Consider the following 22,683-nt stretch of genomic DNA (forward strand, 5'->3'; position numbering starts at 1 on the left):
TAATTATCTTGGCAAGCATTACCCATGTGAAAGGAAATATAGCAAAATTGCCAGATGATTCCATTAGGATTTAGCAAAAGTTTTCCATTTTATCTTTTACAAGGGTGATAGAGAGTCATGTAAAGAAATATTTCCAAGAGACTTCATCAACCTGACTTAGAAATTCAGCAGCAAAATGTAGCACCTGCATATCAAAAATAGAATTAGTAATGATATCACTTGATGCAATGTTTAGAAAAAATAGTCAATTAAAGCAATAGGAATGCAACCAGAATGCTCTGCAGGCAGCATCATGTAATTCTGACTTCACAATGACATGAAATTTTAAATGACATCTGTGCTAAATCAGGGAGCAGCAAACCCAGGCCAAGTTTAAATTTAGTAACACTGAAAATAACTTTCTCCATAGCAGATTCTCTATGAATTAAAGGTGACCAACCACTTGTTTTTCTGTTCTGTTTAGAGATAATCAGGTACTCACTGTCTGCAGCATTGGTGTCTTCTCAACGGCATTTCTGGCAGCTACCCCAAGAGTCTCCTTGGCCTGTCTTAAATCCCTTGGAAATTAAAGAGAGAATCTACTACATATATTCCTTTGAAAGTTTCCACCATATATGTTGAAAAATTTCTGAATGAGCACAAGGATTTGAAGGTAAGTGAATTTGTGGGGTAACACACATTCTTGCATAACTCTTAATAACATCAAAAGTAATGATATATTTAAATAAAATATAAGAAAGTGAAAGTAACTATTAAATTTAAGAAAAAATATCCATGTATGTGTAGTTCCACAGCAAAAAGGGGAAATAAATAAAACATAATATTTAAAAATTGTTATATGTCATGTAAATGTAAATACAAGAAGATTAAAGTAGAAACCTTTACATTTGATAATCAGTATTATGCTAAAAAGTGTAACATACTGTGGTTCTCAAAGTTTAATGTGCACAGGAGTCACATGAAGTTGGCAGGAGGGATCCTTAAAATGCTGATCCCTAGGGATAGTTCACAGAAACATAGATCCACAAGGGATGGGATGTGGCATAAGGTATGTATTTTTACATTTATGCACTCCCAGGTCATCCTGATGCCTGTGTCTTAGGCCTTTGAGAAACACTGAAATTGACATTCAATTCAATCTATTTCTCATTTTCAAACTTTATGCTAGACATGATCTGTTATGTTGGTTGTGTCCTATAGTCATAAGAATAAATCAGGAAGGAGTAATTTTGTTACAGAAATGCTAAACTGATGCTCCCTTTTTACACCCCTAATTTGAGTTATTAATTTTCATTAATATTCCCTTTTAAAGTTCATTATGATGAGCTAATTTCCAGGCATCACTATCTCTCTTTCAGAGTGATAGCCCTGTCATTGTTCTCTTTAGCTGTTGCTCTGTTGTGTGTATTGTTTCAATTTATTTAGATTTTTAAGGTTATTGTATCTAATTATAAGAAATTTCTAAAAGGTGAAAATAATGAGTAATTACTAGGATTGGCAAAGTGTTTCTAAATTTTGAGGATTGTATCTTTTTCTCTTCATTTTGAAAGCTCAGCCTTAGATTTCAAAACAACAAATCTGCTTAATACCTCTTTCCATTACATTTTTTCTTATCAAATAAGAACTTATAAATCATGTGATATATTTATGGATAGTTACATGCATATTTGGTGAATATCACTTTACTATATTTCTGTTTCCTATATGTAATTTAGCAAGGTCATTTTTATAATTTGTAATTTTAAGTTTACAGAAGACTTTTTTTTTAAATTCCAGTGAATGTGTTTAGGAGGGACATATTCAGATCTTAAATTGTGATGATTTTTTTAAAGGTACAATCTGATATTATCTTTATAGTGAAGAATGAAGTTCTTAATTAAAATCCTTTGATTGGATTTCAGGCTCATAGACATTTTTGTCTCTATTAGTCTTTGTGTACACTTGTTCACATTGTGTAGAATTTTTTATCCATAATGTATCAAAAGGCAACCGTAAACCCTTCATCAAAAAGAAGTATATCTTAATAGTGTCAATTAGCTACACATGTTAGCTGTTAGTTTTACACATAGAGAATTGAATATGGTCATATGCATAAAATAATGGAGTACTTTTTTCAAGTAATCAAAATTAAAAATTTACAGAATTGGATTCACTATAATAATGAAGTTTCACATGCACTTATTAGAATTGTGCTCGTCGTAAGATTGTCATACCCAAACATAGCCTAAAATTTGTAGTTCACAAGTTTATCATTGGATAAAGTCTCCAAATAAAATTTCATTAAGCTTTAGTGGAAATAATCTGCATGTTTCAATTCAGACAAACATATCTTTCCTTTTTTCTCTCTTTATTTTTTCTTTTTATTATTTGTTTCTGGAAAAAGGAAGAGGTGGAAAAAGAATGAATTGTGTCTTAAAGTGACTCATGTTCATTATCATTAGTGTATTTATCAGACTATATTTTTACATTGCAATTTCTTAAAGAGAACTCACAATGTAGTTTCAGAGAACTTGAACAACACAGTCTCAATGTGCAGGAACCAAAACATGCAACAAAAGAATAAATTGCAGAAAATATATAGAATCATAGAAACATAAAGTTTCACAGCAGAAATGGACCACTGAGATCTTCTAGTCTGGTCCCCTCATGTATAATCACATTTTCTCTTCCAAACCTGCCATATGAAGTCTAACACAATAGCAGTAAACAACAATCTGGTTAGGGATGACATCAACAAAGAGAAGCTAAGTGAATGTTTTTCAGTAATGATTTCTTCAGTAAGAAAAGTAGGGGAAAATTTTCCTCCAAGATGAAGACTGAAGATTTAGGTACCTAAGTACTTAAAGTTGAATTTAAAATTATTTTAGTTATCAGGGGATAATCTTTTATGTCATTAATCTGGAAATGAAAATAACAAATTTATGTTTAATTCAGAGTTGGCTAGCTTTATCTGAATGTGTCATATTGAGAGGGAAAAATAACAAAAAGCAACATATACAGCTTTAGAACAGCAGAGCCACCTGGGACCATCAGTATAGGAGAAAGTGGAATTAAATACATAAGTTATTGGGAACATTGGTGTTATTATGAAACAATATAATAATGAAATCTGTGAGATATGCAAAATGATTAAAATGTGTTTATTATTCTCAACTTATGGAGTTGGGAAGTCATTAAAGTTTATATAGTAAAATTATTGACATACAGAAATGTTAATAGTATACTGTAAATGAAAGCAAGAAGTTGCAAATCCATATCATGAGGTACCATTTTATATTATTTTAAATACAGATGCATTGGGAGAAAGTTGAAATCAATCAAAACAATATTTACTCAAAACAATATTGATGGTTATCTTCAATTGATAAAATTATTATTGATATTTATCATTTCTCAGGGTTTGTGATACCATTTTTCTAAAGTACATATTATTGATGTAGCTTCAAAAAATATGTAGTATTACTGTCAGTTTAAAATATTTCTAAAGGGCCAGGAAAATACCCAGTTATCTGGAAAATTCACTTTTATAGATCCATAAGGAAGTCCTGTTAATGATTGTTTAAAAGAACCTTAAAGCGAGGTTCTTGTATCTTTTAGAACTAAACTTGAGTATGAAAACAGTATGTCCAATTAGATCAAAATAATGTTTAGACATAATTCTTCATTTGTGGATTATTGTAGTGGAACAAAATTCTCCATGTTTTCTTCTTCATTAAACACTGATCATTTCAAATTATGACAATTAATTCCTTGGAAAGATTCTTTATTTCTTGTAACAGTAAGACAATGTACTTTCAAGAATTCTCTAACTATAATAGTTTGTTCCATTTGGAGGATAATCTTATATGTTTGGTTACATTAGTGTTAATATGTCTTTGTTCTTTAATTCTCTAGTGTAACATACGGTTAGTTTCACCATTATTACGACCAGCTGCGGTTGGCCTATGATTTCATTCATTCTCTTGGAATCCAAAGTAATTAGCTCTTTAGTTTAATGACAATATTTGTTAATGGGTTTTTAGGGCCAAATTCTGCTGTTAGAGAGTGGGTGGTATATTTGAAGATAAAATCTGTCCCTTATGTTGTAAGCATAAGCTGTGTAATTTTATTTCAAAATGATGGTTTACAGAGCTTGGGATAGGAAAACTAAATGTGCATTTGTCTGAAGTATCTCATTTTCAAGAAACAAAATAAAAGTGACAGTTTATGTAGATGAACAGCAAACCCACTGAAAGTTCCCTGATACAGCTATCCTGGATGTGTCATTCTATAGCTAGAATACAGAACAAAATAATTATCAAACAGACTTTAGATACATTCTTTTATGTGACAGGATATGCATCAAGTTTTTTAAGTGTAGTGCAACAGTTTTGATCATTGTATTTTTGAAGGACTTGGTGAAGTGGAAAGAATCCTTGCCTGGGAGTCACTGGGGTGTTCAAAGTCGGACTGAGATTCCTAATAGTGGCATGACTTTAAGAAAATATCTTCACCTTTGCCTGAACCTGTTTCTTCATCCTAAAATGAGACTTTTACATCAGATGATCCCAGAGGGCCCTTCCAGCCCTAAAATGATAAGTCTGACTTGCTTTAAAAGAGCACTAAAAGGATGGTTGGGAAAACACAGTGACTTGAGCTAACTGAACAAACAAAACATCAAGTCTACTAGAAGGTACTTGGAGACATTTTGGCCTTAAGAATTTTCCTTCAATGCCTTGTTACTTTTATCCTGGAGTAGAGAAATATTTGAAAGGTTTTATGTAGAAGCTAAGCCCATGCTATTGGAAGTTTCAAAAAGATGAATTTTGACGAAACATGAAAAAGCCTCCAAAACTAGTAACAGTTGAGATATCCAACAATGAATATGATGCCATGGTAGATAATGAATTCACCATCCCTTATGGATACCAAAGGTTTTATGACCTGCCACATTGCCCTTCCTGGTGTAAAGGCTAGAGGCAATTTTCTGAGCATATAGGAACCTGGGAAATATTGTTATGAAGAACACTTCTTGAAGCAACTATTAGAGCCCTTCTTGAAGCAACTATTTTCTATACAGCCAATAAGTGACTATAGAAACTACAGCAAAAAAACTGATTGTGTGCACTCAATATTGAACTCTAGCATTAAATCTAAGATAAATATGGAGATTAGGGTGACATAATAGAATACAAAAGTATAATATCCTGACAATGTAGAACTAAAACAACTAAGAAAAATTAGGAAAGACACATCAGAAAGAAGTTGATGTATATGTATATATATACATACATATATATATATATATAAAATAAGTTATTTGATTATTTTCAATATCAAGGGATCAATGGATAGTTATTTAACTGACAAACTGTAGAAGTATAAGCAGATTTAAGAGTACAACAAATATACTAAAAAAGGGGATATTTTTATTGCTGAAAAATAACTGGTAAAAAATGTGAGGAGAGAGAGAACTTTTCTTTCACTCATAATTGGAAAATAGTAAATATTTTAAAGAGATAAATGATCAAAGTTATGAGGTTATAGAAATGATACAATTCATTATATTATTAACCTATAGACATGAATTAAAAGAAAATTTATATTTTTTTAAAGTTACAAATATTAAGCAAGCAAAATGGACCACATCATGAAATATTTTTTCAAATCATTTAATGAAAAAATGTAAAATATTATGACAGTGTGTTTTTGTTATATCTTTTACATCAATAATTATAAAAAAAAAACACATTTAAAATATTTTCAAATTGTATCATAATATGAAACCCAATTGTAAGTTATACAAGTATACAACCAAAAGAAGCTAATTCAAAACTTTGAAAGTAAAAGGGTAGGCAAAGGTGTTCTGGGAAAATGCTATCTAAAGAAATTAGGAATTAAAAATCTTTTTTTAAATATATTTTATTGCATTGTAGGTTTTGGGGTACATGTGAAGAACATGCAGGATTGTTGCATAGGTACATACATAGCAATGTAATTTGTTGCCTTCAGATGCATCACCTATATCTGGCATTTCTCCCCATGTTATCCCTCCCCAACTCCGCACCCCCGACTGTCCCTCCCCTAGTTCCAGCCCACAGACCTCAGTGTGTGATATTCCCCTTCCTGTGTCCATGTGTTCTCATTGTTCAACACCTGCCTATGAGTGAGAACATGCGGTGTTTGCTTTTCTGTTCTTGTGTCAGTTTGCTGGGAATGATGGTTTCCAGGTTCAACCATGTCCCTACAAAGGACACAAATTCATTGTTTTTTATGGCTGCATAGTATTCCATGGTGCATATGTGCCACATTTTCCCTGTCCAGTCTATCATCGATGGGCATTTGGATTGGTTCCAAGTCTTTGCTATTGTAAACAGTGCTGCAATGAACATTTGTATGCATGCGTCCCAAAAGCATTTATTAACACAAAAGAGGGACTGTGTAATAAATGCTGTTAGGTATAATACGTAATGAAGGTATATGATCATGAATAAATAATAGCTTGAAGAGCTACCATAGAAGTTTGTTCAGCAAATACAATTCTGAAAACACACCAAGAAACAGAAATAGCCCAATTTTTAGGTGGTGGACTAAGTTTAAAAACTCAACTGCTGTATTATGAAGCCAAATACTTATATTGAAATTTATTTTCAGGAAAAGATATTTCTATATTAAAGATAATTAAAACTACTTATTAACCAAAAAATAGGTCCTTGGCCAGTCACAAAATTTTTTTCATTATCAATAAGAAGAGATTCCAAGTAGCTTCTCTTTTGAAAAAAAGAAAGCAAGCTTCCAGGAAAGCTGTAAAAGTATGCATAAAATTTATTTGATTTGAAGAAAAATTGAATGTTTGGACTCCCCCTACCCCACACAGCTATTCTAAACAGCAGGATATAATTTCAGAGTTTTTGCAGTCAAGAGATTTCTGCTGAGCAGAAATTCTTGTTCAATTTAGGAATGCAGATGATAATAATTTTCCTATCCTTCTCGCAGCAGGTTTCCTGCCTTCACTTTGCAGATTCCTAAGCTCAGTCAAAAACAAGTAGGGGATCTTTGACAACCTAACAAAAACAAGTAATGGGGAAAGGATTCCCTATTTAATAAAGGATTGTGAAAACTGGCTAGTCATATGCAGAAAACTGAAACTGGAACCCTTCCTTACACCTTATGAAAAAATTAACTCACAATGAATTAAATACTTAAATGTAAGACCTAAAACCTTAAAAGCCCTAGAAGAAAACTTAGGCAGTACCATTCAGGACATAGGCATGGGCAAAGACTTCTTGATTAAATCACCAAAAGTGATGACAACAAAAGCCAAAATTGACAAATCGTATCTAATTATATTAAAGAGCTTCTGCACAGCAAAAGAAACTGTCATCAGAGTGAACAAGCAAACTACAAAATAGGAGAAAATTTTTGCAATCTATCCCTCTGACAAAAGGCTAATATCCAAAATCTACAAAGAACTTAAACAAATTTACAGGAAGAAAAACAAACAAACAAACCTGTCAAAAAGTGGGCAAAGGATATGAACAGACACTTCTAAAAAGAAGACATTTGTGCAGCCAACAAACATATGAAAAAAAGCTCATCATCACTGGTCGTTAGAGAAATGCAAATCGAAACCACATTGATATATCATCTCACACCAGTTAGAATGGCAATCATTAAAAAGTCAGGAAAGAAAAGATGCTGGAGTGGATGTGGAGAAATAGGAACACTTTTACACTGTTGGTGGGAGTGTAAATTAGTTCAACCATGGTGGAAGGCAGTGTGGCGATTCCTCAAGTATCTAGAACCAGAAATACCATTTGACCCAGCAATCCCATTACTGGGTATATAACCAAAAATATATAAATCGTTCTACTATAAAGACACATGCACATGTATGTTTATTGCAGCATTGCTCGCAATAGCAAAGACTTGGAACCAACCCAAATGCACATCAATGATAGACTGGATAAAGCAAATGTGGCACATATACACCATGGAATACTATGCAGCCATTAATAAGGATGAGTTCATGTCCTTAGCGGGGATATGGATGAAACTGGAAACCATCATTGTCAGCAAACCAACACAGGAACAAAAAAACAAACACTGCATGTTCTCTCTCATAAGTGGGACTTGAACAATGAGAACACATGGACACAGGGAAGAGAACATCACAGATTGGGCCTGTCGGGGAGTGGGGGACATTAGGAGAAGTACCTAATGTCGATGATGGATTGATGAGTGCAGCAAACCACCATGACGTGTGTATACCTATGTAACAAACCTTCATGTCTGCACATGTATCCCAAAACTTAAAGTAAAATTTTTTTAAAAAGTAGGGAACTTTATTTCCAGGTAACACATTCTTCAAACATAGTCCCATTAACCCAACTTTGTTATCATGCAAAGCCGCTTAGCTTTACTAGTGAAATGGAATACAGTTGAATTGCTTTTCTAATGTAATACCTATTTGTGATAAATGCAAAGTGGTTTATGATGGCAAATTTTGTAGAGCATGAAAAATTATGAGAAAAGAAGCTTATATTTTCTAACCTAAAATTATGAAGTAATGTCATATATGTTGGGATGGAATGCTATTAAAAGGAAACAATACTCAAAAATGAAAATTCAATACTTGGCCTTTATTACATATACCTCAACAAAATAAATTTAAATCAACATATACCTCAACAAAATGAATTTAAATCAAACTATTATATTTTATAGTAACATTTTTCCTGGATTGCACATTCTAATTTACATAAATTAATTTCTTTCCTTCTACTAGATCTCAACCATGTGGCCCAAATTTTTCTTACGTTGTTTGGGAAAACAAAGATTGCTCAAATACAGCTTTTGTCTGCTGATACAAGAATAATCTTTTCTGTATAAATGCAATTTAAACTATCTAAACTACACATTACTACAGAACATGTCAGTAAGACATTGAACTTATCCTTTGCATAAGTAAACTCTAGAAGACAGTTTCCTCGGGTTGAAGAAAGTCATTTGATGAGTGTTGTAGCCAACATTTTACAGCTACAAACCATTCTATCTTCATCCTTGCTCAGGTAACTCACTTTGTTCTTCCATTCCTTGCTCTTCCTTTATGAGTTGGGTACATATACACTGTGCCGTAGCAACCACATTTCTAACATGCCTCATCAACATTGCCAAATTTAATGATTGATTTTAATAACAGAAAAAGTAAGTTTCCAGCCAAGCTCAATATGAACTTTACAAACAATAGTGGCTTGATGTGTGTGAGTGTTCTGAGGCAGGAGAGATGTATATTTGTTATGCATTATATAGTGATTTCAGCTGAGAATCAAGACCCATTCTTATATACATTGTAATTCAATGCATTCTTCATTTCTTCATTCATTCAGCAAGCATTTGGTTAATAACTACTTTGTGGTAGGCTGTTCTAAGACCTGAGATACATCATTGAATAAAGCCAATGAAAAGCTCTATTTTCGTGGCTTTGTTGAGGAGTGACAGCAATAAAAATAATCATAACAAGTAAATGAATTGTGTGGTATTATGGGCTGCAATAAGGCATAAAAGAAAGAAAACCTACATAAAAAATAAAATGGTTGAGAAACAATATGACAAGATATGGGAAGTGAGATCAGATCCTATACTTTGTTCCAGCTCTTCTGGCTGATGTTTTCAACGTTCCTCCTGGTTGTCTTAAAAACAGAGTAAGTGAATTAGATTTGGAGGGTGGAGTCTTTATTAAATGAGTGTCGCACAAATTTTCAATGTTTAATGATACTTGACATACTTACAAGTTATTTCCAAGCAATACTGTGGGATTTCCAAAAGGGTCTAACAATGAAGAATTTTTAAATTTAAATTTATTTTCTTTTTCCTGATAGTTTAGAACACATGGAGTAATTTTAAATTATTATAGTATCACTATAACTGTAATCCTTGTCAGTGATGTTAAGCAAAGGCTAATTAGTTCAAAAAGTCACAAACATCAGGTAAAAATATGTTAACTTTTAGACTCTATCTGGATTTTGAAGGTATATCATTATGAAACCATTAGATAAAATTCTTACTTGATTATCAGAAAAATTAGGACTGAACTTTAAATTTGAATATATATTTTAATGTATTTTATGTATCTTTTTAAAAATCTCTATTTTATAGGTAATTTTCAGTAAAATTTAGTAAATTTAGAACCCATGGGATAATTTTAAATTATTATAGTATCACTATAAATGTAATCCCCGTGAGTGGTGTTAAGCAAAGCCCAATTAGTTCAAAAAGACTCAAATGTCAGGTAAGAGTATTTTAACTTTTAGAATTTACTTTGATTTTGAAAGTATGTCATTATGGAACCATTAGATAAAATTGTTACTTGATTATCAGAAAAATAAGGACTGAAATTTAAATTTGAATACATATTTTATGTACTTTATGAATTTATTAATTTACTCAGTAATTTTTATAGGTACTTTTAGTAAAATTTAGGTAATAATAGCAAAATGATGCCACTTTTAGACTTATTTTTATGTTAATTACCATGTAAATTCCTACCTACAAATGCTGTAGAGTCACAGACAGGTTGAGCTGGAAGTAATTCCAGAACTTCTAGTCCAACTGCCTTTGTTTGTCAGGCGAGAAAACTTGAGTTTCAGAGAGGGAAAGTAATCTGGGCAGGTTAGATGGTGTGTGCAAGTCCCACAAGTCAGTTAATATTAGAACTGGGATGGAAACCTATTATTTTAAATCACAACCCAATATGCTTTTTAGTACTTGACTCTACTTGAGATTTTTCATTGCCTACTGTCAAAATAATGTTTCCCTTAAAATTAAGGAGAGTTGACCATATCTTTGCATTTCTTAAAATTATCTGATTAGTGAGGGTGCCTAAGCTGCCTGAAATAGGCTCACTTATTTAAAAACATCTTCAGCACAACTGGAATTAGACTTAAAAAAATGAGAATGATCTTATCTACAGCCATGCCACCTTAAACGTGTCCAATTTCATCGGATCTCAGAAGCTAAGCCGGGTCAGAGCTGGTTAGTACTTGGACTGAAGAAATGATCTTTGGAGATTTTTTTCTTTGAAAAATTAAATGAAATTATTTATGAAGCCATGAAATGATTTACCTATTAATCAATATATATGGCACAAATAAAATACAACAGTATTATTTTTCAATGAATTTTGAAAGAAGAAAATACTAAGTAATAAAGTGCTGAATTTAGAAAAAAATTTAAGTAACGTCTGTGCCCTGGGTTCCTCAGAGTCCTTAAGAAGTGATAGTCATATGAAAACTCTCTGAACCCTCATATGGGAAAATTACATAACTCACTGGAAAATTTCAGTAGATTTAATAGAGCAGAGAGGTAATATATTCAAAATACAAAGAAAAGTATAAAAGACTGTCTGCTAAGCCAGGGAGTTTCATATGCAAAAAATTAAACAAAGCCATATCAGTTTATTTTCCAAGACAGTTCTGAGTTTAAGCATTATAATACATCTTGAAATATTATACATTTGGTGCTTAGAAATGGATTCTAAATTTCCTTGAAATGAAAGATAAAACCATGCCTTTATATAACGGTAAAATGAAGCTTTCTCATTGAACAGAATAGAATTTTCATATATGTTTTCAGACATACCATTTATTAAACCAATATTATTTAAATTGTAAGTAAATTTAAAAATATGTATAATATTAGATACAGGGATCTAAATGATTTGATAAAGATGATTATGGAAACAACTTTAAACACCTAGAGTCCTGAAGAGTTAATAAGTACTTTGTGACTTTTCAAGGTTTTGATGGTTTTTCTGAGAGCGAATGAAGTAGAAAAATAAATAATTCACCCAGCTTTTACTTTGGTTGTTGTACATTTGTAAATAATACAAAACTAAGAAGCTAAAAACTGGATCTTCTAACTGTTCCAATATGCGTGGCACTGTTCAATTAAATTCTTCTATTAATAAGTAAAGCTAATTGAAAATCATAGTTTAAAACTACATCTGGTTCATATTAATGTGATGCCCAATTATTAGCATTCTAGCATTAGACATTTTAGACTAATTGTTTATTATTTCCAATAATAACAAAAAATGCTTAAAAATACAAGGCTAATATATTTCAGATTATCAATGAAAGAAAAACTGTGAAAATAACTAATTTATGCTTATTTTTGATGGATTGAATTCATTTTGTCTGAAGCCCTTAGTGATGTCCTTGGAAATGTCTATCCCTCTCCTTTCCCTCTCCCACTTCCCCCTATGAATATGTATGTGATTTAGAAGGCAACATTTTTTTGCATATTATTTTCCCAGAGGAACTTTTTTTTTTCATTTTTAATCAGTTTATAGTTGAATTGTCCTCTGATCAACAAGGGGATTAGTTGACCACACATCCCCTCTACATAAACCTATGTAGTCCAAGAGTGTTGTATTTCGCCTCTTAGGCTGAGTAAAATCAAATATACCTTTGGCTTTGATTGTTTTTCACACATTATGTAAATTGGTAAGAATAAAAATAACGTTATTGGAAGTACAGCTTGACAGACAATATAATGTAATATAATATCCAAATACTTATGAGGTAACAATAGTGCCTTGGGGCACCACATTTATTGTGAATGAGGATTTGCATTTACACATTTTTCTCCACGGTTTAGATTGCATACTAAATTGCTCTGTGGAAAGTAGAATTGTTTTAAAACATTCTACTTAACCACTTGAAGGATAACAAAGAAATGCCAAATCCAGTTTCAATGAAATTTGGGAAGTAAAGTACAGAGGCACAAGAAGTCACATTACACATGAGTTAACAATAAACAGAAATTTCTGTATGGATTGACATGACCTTCATAAATTATCCTTCTATATTTCATATATAAGTGAATTCAGTGTGTGCAGAAGTTTAAGCAAAAAAATGGATTAAAAAAAGTTTAATTCATGATTTAACAACAAAAGTATATTTCTTAATGATTTAGGCTTTGTTCACAGGAAAGTTATGTGTTTGATTCTGAACAGGGATCAAATAATACAACTCTGATTCTAGGCTACTCGATGTATGGAATTTTTCATTTCTTTAGGTTAGACTGTTTAAATACCAGCTGTTTAAATGCCAATTCACTCCCAGCTCATCATAAAACCGTATCATTCTTTCAAAACTTTGCACCTACTGATGAGCTTAGTAGCCTTCCAACTTAGTTTTTCAGTTTTCCAAAAGAAGCAAAATTTCTAACATTGAGGTTTTGGGTACTGTTTAGTTTCTGGAGAGAAATATTCATACCAATATATATTTGTGTAAATATCAAAGACATTTGTCACTGAAACCAGAACTACTTAGTTGTTCAGGTAACAAAATGAAAATATTCTTTTCCATTTTGTTTGCACCTTAGCATTGAGAGTCATCACTTACGGGAAACAAGATATTTAAATATGTATGTAGGCCAGGTGCAGTGGCTCACACCTGTAATCCCAGCACTTTGGGAGGCCAAGGCAGGCAGATCACTTGACGCCAAGAGTTTGAGACTAGCCTGGCCAACATGATGAAACCCTGTCTCTACTAAAAATACAAAAATTAGCTGGGTGTGGTGGCAGGCGCCTATAATTCCAGCTACTCGAAAGGCTGAGGCAGGAGAATAGCTTGAACCTAGGAGGCGGAGGTTGCAGTGAGCAAGATCATGGCACTGCACTCCAGCCTGGGCAACACAGCAAGACTCCCTCTCAAAAATAAATAAATAAATAAATAAAATAAAAGAAAGAAAGAAAAAATAAATATGAATGCAGTTTAATGTTTGTTAGAATCATACAAGATGGTAACTTAAATATTTAGGCTAACATTAAACTCATTTTAATGCAAAAAGAAAGGGGGAATTGAGCCCTACTTTTTCCAGGTCAGTGGTAGAGCCATCTGTGGCTGAGTTTTCTGTTAACATACAAGGTAGTATAGAATAGTGATTATGAATGTTAGCTCTGGAATCAGATGGCCTAAATTCAGGTCCCCAGTTCTGCTACTTACTAGCTGTGAGACCCTGGACACCTTCAGTTTGCTAAGTCTCAATTTCTGCATCTGTAAAATGCAGATTATAACATTGCCAACATCTTAGGATTATTAGAATTAAAAAAAGATGATTCATGTAAAGTATATTGTAAGGCTCAATAGATACAGACTATTCTCATTTCTGCTATGCCATCTGGTCACTCTTGCCATCTCAAAATTGAAATCTTGCCATGAACACTTTGAACCCTGATTGCTGCTTCATTTTCATTATCTTCATTGACTTGAAAATGAAGAAAATGTTAATATACAACTTTATATAATTATATAACTGTATGTGAATAGAATATACATATACATATGCATATATCGAGTGGTGACAATATTCAAGAAAGATTGTTAAATAGAATACTTTTATTCTCAGGATAGTGGTTGCTTTAAACCTGCAGCTTTGGAAAAGGATTAAAATGGCAACCTAATGACTTTGTCATCATAACCACATAAAAGATCTGGCAAGATTTGTTAATTTGGGCATATGGGCATGGTTGGCAAGACCTTTGAGTTGAAATTGAACTCACCCAATAAGTTGTTTCATGAAAACATTGCCTGGAAATGTTTTTATCTTACTACATGGTGGTTGTCTTTCTAGCTAAACCTGTCAGTGAATGGAGAACATGGCCAGTTAGAATAGTATGAGGCAGGAGATTCTGTTCGTCCAAATTGTTGAGCAGCTGGAGCAAGTGAGTCATGCTAACTGACACTGGACAGCTGTCCATCAGCTCATAATCATGAGAAGAGCTTCATGAAACAGCAGCTGGCTTCAACAACACAGCATTATCGGAGAAATGCAACTGCCTGAAATAACCCAAGCTTTTCTCCCATACTTGTCTACCCTGAGAGAGCTTTAACCTACTCTGAGCAGCCATAAAATCCTTCCCCAACTAAAACTATGCAACCTTCCATCAAGGAAAGTATTCTATAGGAGTCTTCTTGCACTTTCAGGTTTTTTCTTTTTCTTTCTTTCTTCCTTCCTTCCTTTTTTTTTTTTTTTTTTTTTTTTTTGGATGATTCTATTCGCTATCTCTGGGTTTTTTTTTTTTCCTGAAGGTTTTATTAGTCAGAATAAGAAGTTCATAAGAAACCATTTTGATGAAATAAACTAGCCTGCCTGCACACATTAGTTTATTCTCTAGTTCATTTTTTTCAACTTCCTGTATATAGTAAAGCAACAAATATGCAACGGGAAGATATAAGTCTGTCTATAGGTGTGTCTACTGGAGTGTAAACATGTTGATGAGTGGAATTGTTCTTTTAGCAAAGATTAAAGGAATGCCTCATGATTGGCATCAATGAAGCTTTGTTTACTATTTTGCGACCACAGAGTATAAAAAAATTAACAGCCTGTATCATAACTGAAGGTGCATGCATTTATGATATGCTGGTTTATTTGCGCATTGTTGCACTGGGCTTTGCCAGATTGCTGAGAAGAGACTGCTGCAAGTTAACAAGTCACAGGGCTGCCTGAATGATTTGATTTACTCAAGGGTCTAGCCAGTGCATTCGGCTTTATTTGTTAACCTAGCAGAACATTATTTATTAATGAGCTCTTCATGCTTTATTAAGCGTAATGTCAAAACACCTCTCTGGGACTTTACTAGGCATGTTTCCTCTTTGTGGTAAGGCTTCCAAAGAAAATGAAAAATTATTCGGTAGAGCCGCAGTTAAAACCCAGCAGATATCATTCAATTTTCCGTGATCCTGTCAGATGGTATTTCTGAATCTTTGTGAAAGATCAGAACATGATGCAGTATGGAACTGAAATTAAAGTCCTTCAGATGTCAGTAATTAGATCTAACCAAAATGAAACAAAGCTTCTGTGGCCCCAGAAGATGGATGGACTCTTCAGGCTACATATAACAAATTCAATAGGAGGGGAAAAGTACAGATGCAGTCTGTAATGAGGTGGTATAGGCTTATGCAGGTACCACAGTGATTTAAGATTAATAACAAAGTGAAATATCTAAAGATAGCTGTGGCATGGGGGGAATGGACTCTATTCTGAATATACCATTCAGTCTGCTGGCATTTCACAGTAGGGGCCTGTGGGAAAGGAGGGGAAGCCTTGATGGCCAAGGGGGACAACAAATATGTATGACAACATACAAAAGGCAAAAGGCATGGAACTGTCAGCTGAGGATTCTCCTGGCTTCCTGGGGGAGAGGTAGGACTCAATGGGGCAGAAGGGTCATATCCATGGGGAAATCCAGGCAGCAGGGGGATATCAAAGGGTAGGTGAGTGTTGACATCCTGGTTTAAGGCATCATGACATATTCATCAATCACTTGTAGGGAGAACCAGAAATGGAACCAGCCAGGGTTTGGAGTCCCACACAAGAAGACTGGATTTCTCTGTCCTGAGTTTTTATCAAAAAGCTACAGGACAGAAACCAAGGTTTAGAAATAATAGGGAGTAATTACTCTAGCTCACTAGTCGGTGCAAGTGTCCAGGACTCATCTCTGTCACAGGATACATGAGGTCTATTGGTACTGAGATCCAACAGCAAGCCATACTAGATGCTGGACTGAGGCTGTGTCTGCCCTTTCTACTGGCCACCAGATTTCATGATTAGCTTAAGAGTTGGAAGCATCAGTGATTCCTGTTCTGGGGCCTAGAGAAATGGGGCTCAGAAATAGTGTCTGAAAAGAGAGTTGTCTATATTACATTTCTCACTCTTGTGCTCTACCTTTTGTAAAAGCTTAAATTCTGTGTGGCATATAACTCAGTATTTAATTATGTAGATTTTGTTACTGTCCTTTCTAATTGTTTCTGACATGTAGTTAAGGAGTAATTATGAGCTCCTATCATGTGCTGGACACACAGGGGAATAAAAATGTGTCTCAGTGACAAATCTTATGAGAAACTTACAACAGAGTAAGGAAATATACATGTCCAAATGTAAGGCTATTATAAGCTAAAAAGTTGTCAAGGTCATGAAAGATTTTAAAAGGCTGAGGAACTGATACACTCTGAAGGAGACTAGGGAGATGTGACAGTTAAATGCAATGTGGGATCCTGAATTGGCTCCTAGAAGAGAAAAAGTACATTACTGGAAAAACTGGCAAAATTCAAATAAACTCTAATGTTTAGTTAAAAGTTATGTGAGATATTAACATTGGGAGAAGCTGGTTAAAGGGTATAGTAGGAACTCTGCAACTTGCCTGTAAGTCTACATTTATTTCAAATCAAACGTTTAAAAATCCATAAATGCTATAGGGAAGATGCAGATGACTACCTTTGGATGTCCTGAGAAAGAAAGCTTTACTTCAGTTGGTGAAATAAAGCTTCAAAAAGAGGCATTTAGATCTCCGAAGGTAAGATAAGAGACATTTCCTGGGAGAGAAAATAGGAATGAAAGCTTAAAAACAGGAAAAGGGAGAACTAGTCTAGGAAAGACAAACAGAATGAGTAAAATGAAGAGCATTGTAGGCCTTGAGGAAGAACTTAAGATCCAATTTATAGGTAAAGAGAGAGGCAGGAACATGCAGGAAGATTAGTAAGCAATTTGACTGGCCAGAGTTCACTATATATGAACTGAGACTGAGTGGGGATGAAAGATAAATTGGGGATTATAGAGATAAAATTGTGAAAGATTTTGAATACCAAGTAAGGAGTTTTTCATGCCTCTCCTATGCAGCAAGATAGCCCTGCATGTGTTTCACCTTGTTCTCTAGAAGACTGTGGATGGGTATGATAAATCCAGGATTGTATCTTATCTTGCGATACCTGGGAACAGGTATACAGGAGGAAATATCTTAAATTGGAATGTTACAAAGAAAAGAGAGAAAGCTGCAGAGAATTCTTTAATCTGAAAGCCAGAAGACAATACTATGCCTGGAAGAAAGGTTAATGGATAGGAGGCAAGAAATACTAGACAGAGAAGGGCAGAGTCCCTGGTGAAGCCCCACCCTAAAGTCTGGATCTGTGGCCCAAAGTGAGAACATACATTCCTGTTTTCCCACCCGAATGTTGCCCTTTCCAAAACCAGCCTTGCCTGCACCACCCCCATTCTGTACCCATTAAAAACCCCAGGCTCTAGTGGCAGCAGAGCAGCAAAGAAGGAGAGAAGAGAAGATGCCAGCAGGAGTCAGAGAGGAGAAACAGCTTGACTTCAAAGGGATGGCTTGACAGTAGGACTTCAAAGAAGAGTTAGGCCAGGGATGGCAGAACTTCAGGGAAAGGTCACCTTCCCACTCCATCCCTTTTCCAGCTCCCCATCTGACTGAGAGCCACTTTCATTGGCAATAAAATCCTCTGCATTTACCATCAATTGGATTGTGTGACCTGATTCTTCCTGTATGCTGAACAAGAGCTCCGGATACAGAGGACTGTCACATTGAGCTGTTAAACACTCAAGCCATCTACAGACAGCAAAGCTAAAAGAGCACACTATAACACATGCCCTCTGGGGCTCCGAGAGTCATCTATAACCTGCTAGATGCTGCCACAGGGCTGCATGGAGTTCTACTCCTGTCAGCACTCAGAAGCACTCACCCCAGCCCCTGCACTCGCTCAACTGCATTCTCTCCCTCCCATGAGGGGTTGAGAGCCACAGGCTGAGTAAAGAGCCACCCCTTTCTAGAGTATCCTCAAAGGGATCAAGAGAGTTATCCCATTTCAAAAGAACTTATTAACTAGAATGAAGGCTCTTAATAACCTACTGCAACAGGCAAGTTAAGAGTGTTTAAACACAATATATATAGAGTTAAGTGCCTTAAAATTTTTGAAGAGATAAAATGGAGAGAGCTTTCTTTGATGGAATTACAAAAGTAAACATGCCCAAGTTAACAAGAGGACTATTAAAATGCTAAATAATACTGGGAATTCTCTAAATATATAAAAGCATTTACAGTCTAATTAATGCTCTTTTTAGTAGGGAATAGTAAACTGCAACTGATGTTTTGTTTTCTCCATCAAAATCTATAGAATATGAATGTTGGCTTCATGGTGGTAGGGTTTAAAAGGAGAAGTGATAAATTAGAGGGGTGCTCATTACTCTGGGGCAGCAAGTGAGAAAAGAGCAGTGAAACATCAACATCACTAGTATCCATGCATCTCCCAACTGAACGGCAGAAGCTCTCCATAGAGAAACTATATTAAGAATTTGGAATATCCACCATCACTATGACTATCACTTTGCAGTAGGCCAGCTTGCCCTCATTGAAGAAAGCTCTGTGTATCCTAGAGAAGAGTCTCCCTGTGGTGATAATGATTCTATTAACTCCCAGTCAGTGTCTACTAAGAAGCCTGGTTATAAGTGAACAGCGTATCTGTTAGCAAGCAGGGACTCCATTAACACAAACCCCTTTAATAAGGGATCCAGGAGAGGCTGTTAGAGACCACTCCCACAGCTGTACTTGAAATATTGCACTCTGGTTACCAGTTCTCACAAAATCATTCCAAAATGTGACAATATGTTTTTCTATCATATTTCCCACCCAGTTGCAGAACAACGTGGGACAAATAACATGTGCACATGTTACTTGAGGGTATTTTTCCCATTCATTATGTTTTAGCCATTAGCAATTACCTTACATGATCTTTCAATAATTCCAAAGCCTCTGAGCATTCAGAGTCTATTTTGAATTCTATTTGATTCTTCTTGCTTAGTCTGTTAAGCCAAATATTTTCTGTATCACTACAGTGTCATAAATGGAAACAATTTTCTGGTCCTTCTGTGTAATTCAGGAATATATTAATGAAAGCTGGTTTTAGCACATTTTTCTCTGCCATATATAAAGTTAAATGCTTGTCTTGGTAAATGGAGTCTTTATATTAATAGAATGTGGCATAATTTTAGGAAATATATTCATGAGTCTCATCAAAAATTCCTAAAGTTACTAAAAAGAAAAATCATTTATATTGCCATCATATAAAATGTTTGTATAATTTTACCTTTAATTTTATTATTGTGAAATGGCTTTTAGAATGAGTCATAGGAACCAGTGGCTCTCTGGAAATAAAACTTACAGATGTCATGAAACTGAGGAATAACTCACACAGTGGAAGTTAGGATCAAGACTCAGAAAGATGTTTGTCTAAAAAACTGGGCTAAATCTGAGGAAATAAGATGAAATGGGAATAAATGTCAAGTCCCATTCTCCAATTAAAAAATTAAAAATTAAATTGGGAGGAACTTGGGAAAAAACATGTATGAAAGATTCTGGGCATTCATTTAATAATTAACTCAGTATGAGTTAGAGATGTGATGTAATTGCCTAAAAGCTCATAGGATGTTAGATTATATTTGCAATAGGAATGTGTCCAGCATGACAGCCTCCCTTATTCTAGGTTGGTCACACCTGCAGCCATGCCGAAAGTAGTACATTATGTTTTGAAAGCTGCAATTTACTGAAGCAGAGACAAAATGTGTTCAGAGTAGCTCGCCTAGGATTATAAAAGGGTTGAGAAGTACCCTGAAGGAATGAGAACCTGGAGTAGGTAAGGTATAGTGGGGGACTCAAAATGGTCTTCAATATTTGAAGGCTGACTTGGAGAATATGGAATTTAGACATAGGATAGAACAGGGAGAAAAGTGTGGAATGTTATGTAAATCTTGTCTCAATTTATGTGGGGATTTTATAATAACTATGGCCAAAATGCCTAGCAAGTAACAATTGTCCTGAGTTGGGCAAAGGCCAATCACTGCTCATTGCAAATGCTGAACCAGCTATCTCTAAATGTAGTTTGTCTAGAACAGAGTGCATTGTCTTTGGTACCTTCTAAACCTAGATTTGAATACACAGAAGTGGCCCAGACCTTAACTGGGTATAGTACATGCTCTTATGAATACATCAGAGAGTCTTTTTGTCTCCTGAAAATGTAATGAATATCAGTTTAACATTCATAGTAAGCCATTGAATTCAGCCACTGTTAATCCAGTTCATAGTAGTGAAGTTCACATTGCCACTGCTTAAGCTGGAGAATTGCTAACAGTTTTCTTGTCCATTTTTTCAGAAACCACAGCAGCTGCTACAATAACTAAACAAGCTAAAATCCCTTAAGACATGAATTGTGATCACAGATTTTTTAATGCATTTTTTTTGTTCATATAACTGAGGTCCAAGTCTACAACAGGCTTTTGCTTTCAAATTATGCAATGAAAATGTAGAATATACCTAGAGGGGCACACATATGAATGGTGCTACAAAATCACAACTGCTCATATGGAATTTTTATTTCCTAATTTCAGTTTGTAATTACTACTAGTAATGAATGTTTTGTCTAAGTGTTTTTGCAACCTTTCCATTTATTTCATTTGATTCATTCACAATAGAGTATTTATGTTTTTTGCCTTAGAGGACATATCAATTTTGTTACTTGGGCCTTTGACAAAAATATCAAAGGCTATGAACAACCTGGTATGGTGTCAAAATTCTATTTGAATAATAAGTTTCACAGATTTTTTTTTAAAGCCCAAGATGCATTGAAAGTTCACCTTATGCTATTGCCTGAGAATTTTCTCTTCATACGTTACCCTGAAAGGAGAACAAACTTGAACTTCATGCTACTGTTCACCAACATACACAAGCATTCATATATGTTTGTATTTTCACTTCCTTTCTTCCTTCTCCCACTTCTCCCATTTCTTTCTTCCCCCTTCTGACTTCCAGTCATTCACCCAAGATATTTGAAGTTGTATTCTTTAACTGACATAGGCTATTTATTTCTAACCAACTTAAATTAATAATTAATTGCATGCTAGTTCCTACCATGAGGGATAACAAAATAGGAATGGAAACAGTTACAAGTAATTTTCATCTTCTGCTTAATGGCTTTCTTTTTATTACAATAAGCATCCAGAATTTGAATACCAAATGATTTATTCTAACACTGCTTAATGAGTTGGTGAAAAGATAAACACTACTCAATAGAAAAGCCGAAAGAATACAGAAAGGAAAAAGGTAGGAAGAGGAAACTTTAAAAAAAGAGAAAATTGGATCAGAGGAAAGTAATCTTGAAAATTATGCATGGGAACATAGTTAAAAAAAAGAAGTTTAGTAAAAATAAACAAGTTTCTTTTTCAGTAATAAAAAAGGAACTCAAAATGCATATTTTTAAAAAATTTAAAATATATAATTAGTAATTTCCAAAATAAAAACAGTGCCATAATTTAGCATGTGCTTAATGAAACTTTGCTTACTTGGATTGAATTGACTGCAAAAAATGTACAGTCTCACTGACAGTGTAGAATGTGGAAAAACATTATACCCATTTTAGTTTGGCAATGATGAAGTGATTCTGAAAACCTGTACAGCCCAGATTCCAACAGCCCCCGCATCTTATAATTCCAGTTTAATTGAACTGCTGTTTGCATGCGAGCAGTTGCTATAATCCCTTGTGGATTTAATTCCTATTCTCATTGTTTGGCTTTGGCTAAACTCCTTGCCTTCATTGTCCAGGACTATTTAGTGAGCTCATAGTGTAGCCCCGTAAGCACTATATTTAGGAATAAACACATAACCCAAGACAATCCCTAAATCTTAAAAAAGCCGATTAAAATAATAATACCTTTTTGCTCCATGATTTACAGTGAACAAAACACCTTGCATAAAATACAATACACCTTGTATAAAGACGTTAAAGCAGGCATTATCATCCCCTTCTCAAAACTGAAAGACCTAACTTAGAGAACTCAAAAGACTCATCCAGGGTC

The 22,683-nt window shown here is 34.2% G+C and overlaps 1 protein-coding gene across 2 annotated transcripts in view; it reads left to right on the top strand.

Annotated features, from left to right (window-relative positions):
• Positions 1-275: 275 nt before the first annotated feature.
• Positions 276-22,683, top strand: part of HS3ST5 (heparan sulfate-glucosamine 3-sulfotransferase 5) — a 179,095-nt gene continuing 156,687 nt past the window's right edge. Inside the window, exon 1 of one of the 2 annotated variants that reach the window (XM_032274982.1) lies at positions 276-652. The gene's annotated coding sequence lies outside the window, so the exon portion shown is untranslated. The remainder of the gene's footprint in view (positions 653-22,683) is intronic. The other variant, XM_032274981.1, reaches the window with a different exon arrangement.

This window comes from Sapajus apella, unplaced genomic scaffold (assembly GCF_009761245.1).
Source record: "Sapajus apella isolate SASKATOON/1434 unplaced genomic scaffold, GSC_monkey_1.0 scaffold6, whole genome shotgun sequence".
Taxonomy (NCBI): domain Eukaryota; kingdom Metazoa; phylum Chordata; class Mammalia; order Primates; family Cebidae; genus Sapajus; species Sapajus apella.